The following is a 10,287-nucleotide window of genomic DNA, read 5'->3' as shown; positions in this document are numbered from 1 at the left end:
TTACACCAACAACACTTAGTTTTACCTTAAATAAATGTTTTACTTTAGCTCAATAACAATACAGAAACCACATTTACTAAGTTGGATCAAGTGTAAAATGTTCTTTAGAGTAAAGACAAGGCATATGCACTTTTTCCAGTGTACATGTAAACTCAAATCGGGTAAGACCCTCTTTAGATGCTTGAATAAGAACTAAATGCTTCCTAGCAGGCACACAATGTCATAAGCACATTATTATTTGGTTACATTTTGGTTGCGATGTCAGGTGACCAAAATATAATGTCAATTCAATGACTAATGTCGACGTTAATTTGATGTCCAATACTGACATCAGCTGATGAGATATCTTGTTATTAGGTTGTGTAACCACAATCCAATGCTAAGTCAACATCAAATACTGAGGTCAGCTGATTTTCGTTCTCAAACGAAAAGCAACGCCTGTCCGACGTTGGGGTTCAATGTCAACTTGACGTTATACTGACATGTGGTGCCTGCTGGGTTTAGGGTTACTATCAATCAGTCAATCATTTTTGCAGTTTTGTCTTTAATAGCTGTTCTTGATGCTCTACATGTTTCATGCTCTTTAGGGTAAACACTGAAAAAAGATTTTTAAGTCAACTAAATCTCTGATATTCATCCTGAGGATTAACTATTAGCCATTTCAAAACAAATATACTCATGTGATTCATGTGTCCTGAGGTGTGATTTATGTGTAGATATGTGTGATTTCTGTTGGTTGCGGGAGATGGTTAAAGGGTTTACAGACAGAACAGTGAGGTTACACAGAACTAAATTCAGTGTTACTTCATATTTCTTTGTAATGCACTGCAAAAATTACTAGCGATTTCCAATTAAAACAGTTTCTACACCATTTTATTTTTAGTAAAGCAAACAAGTCAAGGCTCACAAAAGAAAGTGTTCATAACTGTTTTAATCACTCTCATACAAGAAAAATGTGTAAATCTTGCAGTCCAGATATGGTTGGCACACTTATTGTGTGTTGAATTGAAGACTTATTAGTAAGTGGGATATTATTATTAATAGTATTTATACCCCTGTAGCTCATTTCTAATTGGGCAGATAAACCATTAAACCTCCAGAGACAGTTGCAGTGCAGTAACTTCTTACCTGTTTGTCATAACATTTCAGTGCATGTACTTAACAACTCAAAATAACAAAATGCAAGTATTTACAAGTAATATTTTTAAATTTCACAGCACTTTTAGAGCGTATGTAATCAAACTTGAAAAGTTGTAATGTTTTAGGGTACATTAATACACATGCATACACACACACTTTTTTTTTTTTTTTCCTTTTTCTGACCATAGGTGGCACAAAAATCCCAACACTTTGGTGATGATATTTCATCTGAATATCAAAGTTAGTCAAAGTCACTGTAAAACTGACAATAACTTGATATTAGGAATTAAAACATATGACATTGTTTGGAAGGTCCCCAGAGATACACAGACAAGGACCTGGATATGTGTTTTTTTTTGTTTGTTTGTTTGTTTGTTTTTGGTTTTTTTAAATAAACAGTTGTATTTGAATTTGAAGAGGAAGTAGTGGACTTGGGCTCATATTTCCTTTTCAAGATGATAAACAGATAACATATCTACATACATCACAGCACAGAAATATGTTTTAGTTAGTTGTGTCAGTGAGGATCACTGAAAATCAGCTTATATTAGGTAAGATCATCTTTCTGCTCTTCCTTGTAAGTGTCGGTAAATCAAACAAACTGCAGTCTTGATGTGTGATTATGTGCGTTTCTTTTTGCACACCAATTTTTACTTGTGATTCTAGGTAATTCAACTTATATAACATGAAAATCATTCATTGTAAATCATGTGTCAGTACAATGTCTAATTTGTTTATTCTGTAACTATAAAGGAAACTTATTTTAAACTAATTTGTGGATAAAGAGAAATACACCGGGCTGTCAACATCGACAATGGCTTCTTCCCTTAATAAAAGTATGTATTTAAATGTCTTGTATCACTCTCTGTGTAAAGGCATTTATGAAATGAACATGCTGAACACTCACTAAAAAATGTTGGGTTAAAAATAACCCAACTAGTAACCCAACTATGGGTTGGTATAGCACCTTCCCATCTATGGGTTATTTTAACCCAATGAATTGGGTTAAAATCCAGTTGGGTTAAAAGTAACCCAACAGTTGAGTTAATTATTTAGATTCATTTATATCAGTTTTTATTTATTTATTTATTTATTTATTTTAATAAAAATACACTATAACACTACTTTGTTTTCAAATAAATATTTTGTTTATTTAAATATGCAAATATTTTTTTTACAAATATATTTTTAAATGTAAAACAGTCATACTGCAAATGTTTACAAAATAAGTGTACAAGAATGTGAAAATATAATACATTCAAAACACAAATATGCACACACAACTGACATATTTTCAAGATGTACACTGAATTCAAAACCAACAAATGTGACTCTGGTCCACAAAACCCGTCATAAGGGTCGAGTTTTTTGTATTTAAATGTAAACATCATCTGAAAGCTCAATAAATAAGCTTTCTATTAATATGTGGTTTGATAGGATAGAACAACTATTTGAAAATCTGGAATCTGAGGGTGCAAAAAAATCTAAATATTGAGAAAATTGTCTTTAAAGTTGTCCAAATGAAGTTATTAGCAATACATTACTAATAAGAAATTCAGTTTCGATATACTTATGGTAGGAGATTTACAAAATATCTTCATGGAACATGATCTTTACTTAATATTCTAATGATTTTTGGCATGAAAGAAAATTTGATAATTTTGACCCATACAATGCAATTTTGGCTATTTCTACAAATGTACCCATGATACTTATGACCGGTTTTGTTGTCCAGGGTCATAAATGTGTATCAATTCATATTTATTTATATCAACACATACACAAATGTGCACAAATAAAACAAACATAATATACAAACCTTTATCAATAAAACAAAAATAAAAATCATAAACACAAGTAATAATAATAATAATAATAATAAAACAAAGTAAATCTGCTGGCTGCTGGACTTGCTGATAATCAGCAACATAAAAAGTTTTACAGATCAATAGATACAAAGTTTCTAAGGAAGAGGTAATGTGTTGAAAGAACTCCTGGAACATTAAAGACTGTGTGCTGCAAATGGGTGCAGAGGAGCTTTGGGGGACATGTAGAAATGTCTGAAACACAGATCCACTGCTTGTAGTAAGGTCTTCTGTTCCACTACTTCACTGTTGAAAATGCTAAAACTTGGGAGGAGTTCTTGGAGTTCAGAAATGCTGGTGTCATCCGGTCGCATAAAACTTCCTTCATTCACTCCTTCCTCTGTGATAAGATGAAGCAGAAGAAGAAACATTTTACAGATAAACTAGAAACATTTTTTCATAATTGTTGGAAAACCTACACTACTAATCAGAAGTTTTTGAACAGTAAGATTTTTAAAGTTTTTTAAAGAATTCTTTTCTACTCACTAAGCCTGCATTTATTTTATCCAAAATACAGTAAAAGCAGTAATATTGTGAAATATTTTTACTATTTTAAATAACTGCTTTCTATTTTAAAAGCTTTGAAAAGACTGGACAATTACATTTTAAAATATATTCAAATAGAAAGCAGTTATTTTAAATGCTGTATTTTGGATCAAATAAATGCAGGCTTAGACAGAAGGGAATTCTTTAAAAACATTAAAAATCTTGCTGTCCAAAAACTTTTGACTGGTAATGTATATGGATCACTAATATAAATAGTTTACTTACCTTGAAATATTTCAGTTAATTGGCATGTGGATGTTTAATGTATGAGATTCCAGTGTTGTAGTTTTCCCTTCACTGAAGAACCCAATGTCTAAAAATAAGTATAAACACATTTAGTACACATTTAAAAAAAAAACATGCAAATCTGTCATAGCTTTATATGAGAAATGGCTGTAAGTAGAGGCGATTCTAATATATGCATAACAATATTCAACATAAATAAACCATAAAAACACATTTAGTGTTATTCCAATTAGTGCTCGCTTTCCAAACAACTGACGCTTGCCCTGTTTTGACCAGCAGGCGTCGCCGTTGTGTCACGAACGATTGGAAGCAGTGAATCATTTTGCGAAGCGATTCGTTTAATTGATTCGAAACTTTGAAAAGCTTCGTTTCTCCCATCACGTCTTTCTTTTGGGAAAATGTGATTATTTTTAGACTTTTCTAAAAGAGAATTCGCCGAATTTGAGCGCATCTCTCTGAGCTGCCGCTGAGCGAATCTTACATACTGGACCGAAGTTGAATGATCCGTGCGGCGCGGTTCAAATCAACACCAATGTCTCATTTAGCATTAGCCATTTCCTATATATAACGTTAAATGTGATAATCATTAGTGCGACCAAACAAACTGTAGTCAGAAACTGTACGTCTAGAACCCTTCATCACCTGTAAAATAATACTAAACCTGTAGTAATGGTAGACGGTGATTTCAGTAACATAAGTAGTCCTATATACATTTCACCATACATTATTAACTTTAGGTTACTGTAATACATCTCTAAACAGTTTTACAACTTTCTGCTAATTTTAATTTACTTTATTACTGCTAGCGGCCTAACTGGGACAGCTAAGGTAACGTTAATGTGAAGTTATTCGTTTACAATGGAGCTCATTCTCCGCAGTAACGTTACAATACACTGACTAAAGGAAACTACAACTTCGTTAAAAAACAAACATACAACAACAAAAGTTCAATTTTGAAGTGGATTTCACGTTCTTCTTATAAGTATAATGTTATAAGAGTTATCAAAACCCTGTTACTCACCTCATACTGATGCAGCAGCAGCTTCTTCTGTCGTCAGTCACCGTCGTCCGTTAAAATTTGAACTGTCGCCGCGGGAACCAATTAAACCCAACGCTGGGTTATTATTAAAAACAACCCAACGATGTTTAAAAAATAACCCAACGTTTTAGAAAATAACCCAACATAGTGACCCAATATGTGTAACCCATCTATTGGGTTAAAAAAATAACCCATCTATTTTTACTGTGCACAATTATCACAAACTCAAAATTGCAATTCAAGAAATTGCCTCAAGATTATATAGACTTAGAAATACAATATAATTTAATGTTTTTTAATTGTTCTTTTTCCTTCATATTTCATGACAGGTTTTATAAGAGCACCAACTATTACCTTACTAATACTGGGTAAGCCCGAGCAGTATTTTTGCATGGCACTTTTTCGTTGTTGTAAATGAATATAACAAACAGATCCGCGAGTGTGGATTAAATATCTGAACAAATTTGATAATGCTCGCAGCTGACAATAAGAGTCTCAGCATTTTATCATATTTAAATCGCTTGTGCAGAAATCTACAGATGTAGAATTCTTGCCCACATTCATCAGAAATGCATTCATTTATTTTGATAAAAGAGAATCTCTAAACTGTGATTGATGGTCTTTGGAGAGAAACAAGTCAAAATGAATTATTCATGTTAATTGTCATTATTTTATTCTAGGACCCAAAGCACTAATGTGGTGAACTTCAAAGTGTTTAACAGTTCTCTTAAAAATTAATTTACTCACCCTCATATAAATCCGTAAGACTCTGATGCTCTATCTAGCTCTAAAATCCCAAAACCATTAAAACAATCTAGCCCATATGACTTGTGTATTTCAAATCTTTGTGTGAGGAACACTGAAAATGTAAGACATTTTCCTCTCTTGTCACTCTGAAATAGATTATGAAAGTTGTTTGGACACAAAAATGGTAAACGACCAAGTTACATATGTAAACAAAAAGTTCCCAGAGAAGGGAAGGAGACACTGCATCCTCTAGCAGACACTATAGGAAATGCCTTCGGTGCAACCAGTGTCTGAAGCACACATCTAGCATACTTCTAGAGGACGCAGTGTCTTGTTTCCTTCTCAGGGAATGATAGTTACATACGTGACCTGAAAAATTCCCTTTCGAGGGAACATCAAACTGCATCCTCTAGTGGTCGCTATGGCGAAAGGTATACCCATGCTGCCATGCTGAGGGGAGTGCATCCCAAGCACAAAGGAGTAAACTAAGGGAGTTAACTGTCTGGTTCGGGGCAGCCAGCAAATCAGATATAAGAAGACTGCAACGGACTGTTAGGACAGCAGAAAGGATCATTTGTGTGCACCTGCCCAACCTTCAGAACTTGTCCAACTCCAGAGTGAAGAAACGGGCAGGAAACATCATCAAAGACCCCTCTCACCCCGGACACAACCTGTTTGCACTTCTCCCCTCAGGCAGACGCTATAGATCTCCGAGCACTAGAACATCTAGGCATAAAAACAGTTTTCTCCGCCATGCCATCTGTGTTTGCGCACACCTGGCGAATAAAGCTAATTCTGATTCTGATTCTGATTCTGATGTCTGCTACATCACAAAGCTTTAGAGAGCAGAGACTCAACTCTCAGAATAGCAGAGGAACTGCTATGGGAGCAGCATACTCAGCATACTACACGGAGGGGCGATTTGCACATCCTGATTTTGCTGAGTTAGATGTGTTCCTGGGTCAACATATTTTGTTGACCCTGGAACAACATTTTAATCCAAAAATTTAATCTTGACCACATCCCTACACCTAAACCTAACCTTACCCATGAGTAACCCCTAAAATCAGAGGAAATAATAGATGAATGACACTAATGTACAAGCACCAAACACTGATTGTAATCCTAAACTTCACAATGTTGTTCCAGGGTCAACAAAGATGTTGATCCAGGAACATGTCGTACTTGGTAAAATCAGGTTCTGCGGGGCGATTCACTGGTTTGACCATAACATGCACTCCTAGCTGTGCTTAGCTTCTACTAACATAAACAAATGGTCAGTGAAGACGAAGAAGAGGATGACATATTCTCCCGGCGCACTTTTTATACTGTAGTCTCGCCGGTAGTGACGTCATAGGCTGTTGCTGGCCAATGTTGTATTGTCGTGTTTACTGTAGATGTATGCTTCAGACGCTGATTGCGGCAAAGGTGTTCCCCATAGTGACTGCTTTTATAGTCTGTTTTAGAACACTGGAGGAGAGGAATTTATGAGTAAAAAACAACTTAATTTTCCGTCTGTTCTTCTTGCACAAAGACAATGACATAAGAAAAGTGCTTTCTGGGTGCTTTTGAAAAAAAAAAAGCCTGACAGCTTTAGCCCCATGCTTTTCATTGTGTCTTATTTCATTATACACTATTTCTATTGTCATAGCATGGCAAGGCAATTTTTATGTCTTTGTTAGACCAACTGATTCCTGTTTCAAATATTATGCTGTATTTATTTAGCTGATTTATTTATTTATTTTTCCAGATATCTTAATACTTAACTTGGTCTTAACAACTGTTGCACAACAGACAACCACAACTGGTAATATTTTTGTCTTGTCTTGTGTTATTTGCTGGCATTTTGGCTGTGTACTGTAAACACATCCATCACAATTTTATTGTCACTATCTGCTCCCAAGATAATGTGGCTTTATGTTTTAAAATAAGTAGTATCAAAAGAACAACAATAAACTTAATATATCCAGAAAAGTTCAACCATTGTGCAGTACAAAAGTCTACTACAGTAATCTACTACGTTGCTGTGTCTTATTAAGGCGGCTTCGTTTTAGAACCATTAAAAAAACATTCCAAAGAAAAACATTACAATAATGTACACCACCTATAACCCAAAATTTTATGAGGGTTATTATTCTGAAATGAGACGTCCTCGATGACGTATATGTGGCAGCCTTCAATGAGGCATGTAGCCTACAGCTTCACTGCGTTTCATGCTATACTTACCTCAGAGTCGTAGTTCAAATGCCAATTTGCCATATTATGAGAAATCAAGATTAATTAAAACACTACACTTATAAGCCTCCAAAATTATGCATGTTCTGTCTTCGCAGAAGTGAATATCTCTGTTGTGTTCTATATACACACACATATCCCTTAGGTTTCATATGTGTCAGGTTACGTGATCACAAAAACCCTGGAGGATGAATATTGCAGTGCAGAGAGACAGCGTAAATGTGATTCTGAAATAAAGAAAATAATTTGAAATTTTGTATTAAATATGAATGTATAAATAAAAAATAATAAAATACAGAATTACAAATGATGAAATACATCAACAAAATGCAGTTGTAACAGTGCATTTTATCTACACAAGCATCTTGTTGATAAAAAGTGTTTGACTTTTTTATGAGCAGACGATTAAAAGCTAGAAAGCAGAATATTTCATAGACATGAGGGTTCAGGCCAGTAAGAAACCACACAGCAATCAAATTATAGTGACAGTTTAATGAACTCCTTTCATTGTCTACTACACAGACACAGCTGGTGATTCTTCATGTGCTTGGAGTCAAAAGTGTCTGAATGACACCAGGAAAGAAAACAAACAAAACTGTATTTTGTAAAAAAAAAATTATATATATATATATATATATATATATATATATATATATATATATATATATACAGTGGGTACGGAAAGTATTCTGACCCCTTTAAATTTTTCTTTGTTATATTGCAGCCATTTGCTAAAATCATTTAAGTTCTTTTTTTTTCTCCTCATTAATGTACACACAGCACCCCATATTGACAGAAAAACACAGAATTGTTGACATTTTTGTAGATTCATTAAAAAAGAAAAAATGAAATATCATATGGTCCTAAGTATTCAGACCCTTTGCTGTGACACTCATATATTTAACTCAGGTGCTGTCCATTTCTTCTGATCATCCTTGAGATGGTTCTACACCTTCATCTGAGTCCAGCTGTGTTTGATTATACTGATTGGACTTGATTAGGAAAGCCACACACCTGTCTATATAAGACCTTACAGCTCACAGTGCATGTCAGAGCAAATGAGAATCATGAGGTCAAAGGAACTGCCTGAAGAGCTCAGAGACAGAATTGTGGCAAGGCACAGATCTGGCCAAGGTTAAAAAAAAAATTCTGCTGCACTTAATGTTCCTAAGAGCACAATGGCCTCCATAATCCTTAAATGGAAGACGTTTGGGATGACCAGAACCCTTCCTAGAGCTGGCCGTCTGGCTAAACTGAGCTATCGAGGGAGAAGAGCCTTGGTGAGAGAGGTAAAGAAGAACCCAAAGATCACTGTGGCTGAGCTCCAGAGATGCAATCGGGAGATGGGAGAAAGTTGTAGAAAGTCAACCATCACTGCAGCCCTCCACCAGTCGGGGCTTTATGGCAGAGTGGCCCGACGGAAGCCTCTCCTCAGTACAAGACACATGAAAGCCCGCATGAAGGACTCCAAGATGGTGAGAAATAAGATTCTCTGGTCTGATGAGACCAAGATAGAACTTTTTGGCCTTAATTCTAAGCGGTATGTGTGGAGAAAACCAGGCACTGCTCATCACCTGTCCAATACAGTCCCAACAGTGAAGCATGGTGGTGGCAGCATCATGCTGTGGGGGTGTTTTTCAGCTGCAGGGACAGGACGACTGGTTGCAATTGAGGGAAAGATGAACACGGCCAAGTACAGGGATATCCTGGACGAAAACCTTCTCCAGAGTGCTCAGGACCTCAGACTGGGCCGAAGGTTTACCTTCCAACAAGACAATGACCCTAAGCACACAGCTAAAATAACGAAGGAGTGGCTTCACAACAACTCCGTGACTGTTCTTGAATGGCCCAGCCAGAGCCCTGACTTAAACCCAATTGAGCATCTCTGGAGAGACCTAAAAATGGCTGTCCACCAACGTTTACCATCCAACCTGACAGAAGTGGAGAGGATCTGCAAGGAGGAATGGCAGAGGATCCCCAAATCCAGGTGTGAAAAACTTGTTGCATCTTTCCCAAAAAGACTCATGGCTGTATTAGATCAAAAGGGTGCTTCTACTAAATACTGAGCAAAGAGTCTGAATACTTAGGACCATGTGATATTTCAGTTTTTCTTTTTTAATAAATCTGCAAAAATGTCAACAATTCTGTGTTTTTCTGTCAATATGGGGTGCTGTGTGTACATTAATGAGGAAAAAAAAAAAGAACTTAAATGATTTTAGCAAATGGCTGCAATATAACAAAGAGTGAAAAATTTAAGGGGGTCTGAATACTTTCCGTACACACTATATATATATATATATATATATATGTGTGTGTGTTACAGCAACATGCTCTTTTTTTTACTTTTATTATTATTATTATTATTATTATTATTTAAATGTTTTCATAATAGATTCTAATTATCCTGACCCCTGCTACAACCACACTGTGCTGGACAATCCATGGAGAGCCAACAGCATACAATATTAT

The 10,287-nt window shown here is 35.4% G+C and overlaps 1 long non-coding RNA gene across 1 annotated transcript; it reads right to left on the bottom strand.

The window, feature by feature from the left end:
- Positions 1 to 3,187: 3,187 nt before the first annotated feature.
- LOC127161735 (uncharacterized) lies at positions 3,188 to 5,039 on the bottom strand. Its single transcript, XR_007827165.1, has 3 exons — positions 4,819 to 5,039; positions 3,777 to 3,864; positions 3,188 to 3,345 (listed from the first exon to the last, which is right to left on the bottom strand). It is a non-coding gene; the product is annotated as an uncharacterized LOC127161735 (long non-coding RNA).
- Between the last annotated feature and the right edge of the window lie 5,248 nt (positions 5,040 to 10,287).

Source organism: Labeo rohita, unplaced genomic scaffold (genome assembly GCF_022985175.1).
Source record: "Labeo rohita strain BAU-BD-2019 unplaced genomic scaffold, IGBB_LRoh.1.0 scaffold_720, whole genome shotgun sequence".
Taxonomy (NCBI): domain Eukaryota; kingdom Metazoa; phylum Chordata; class Actinopteri; order Cypriniformes; family Cyprinidae; genus Labeo; species Labeo rohita.
The sequence above is the reverse complement of the archived record's forward strand: the minus strand, read 5'-3'. Positions and strand labels throughout refer to the sequence as shown.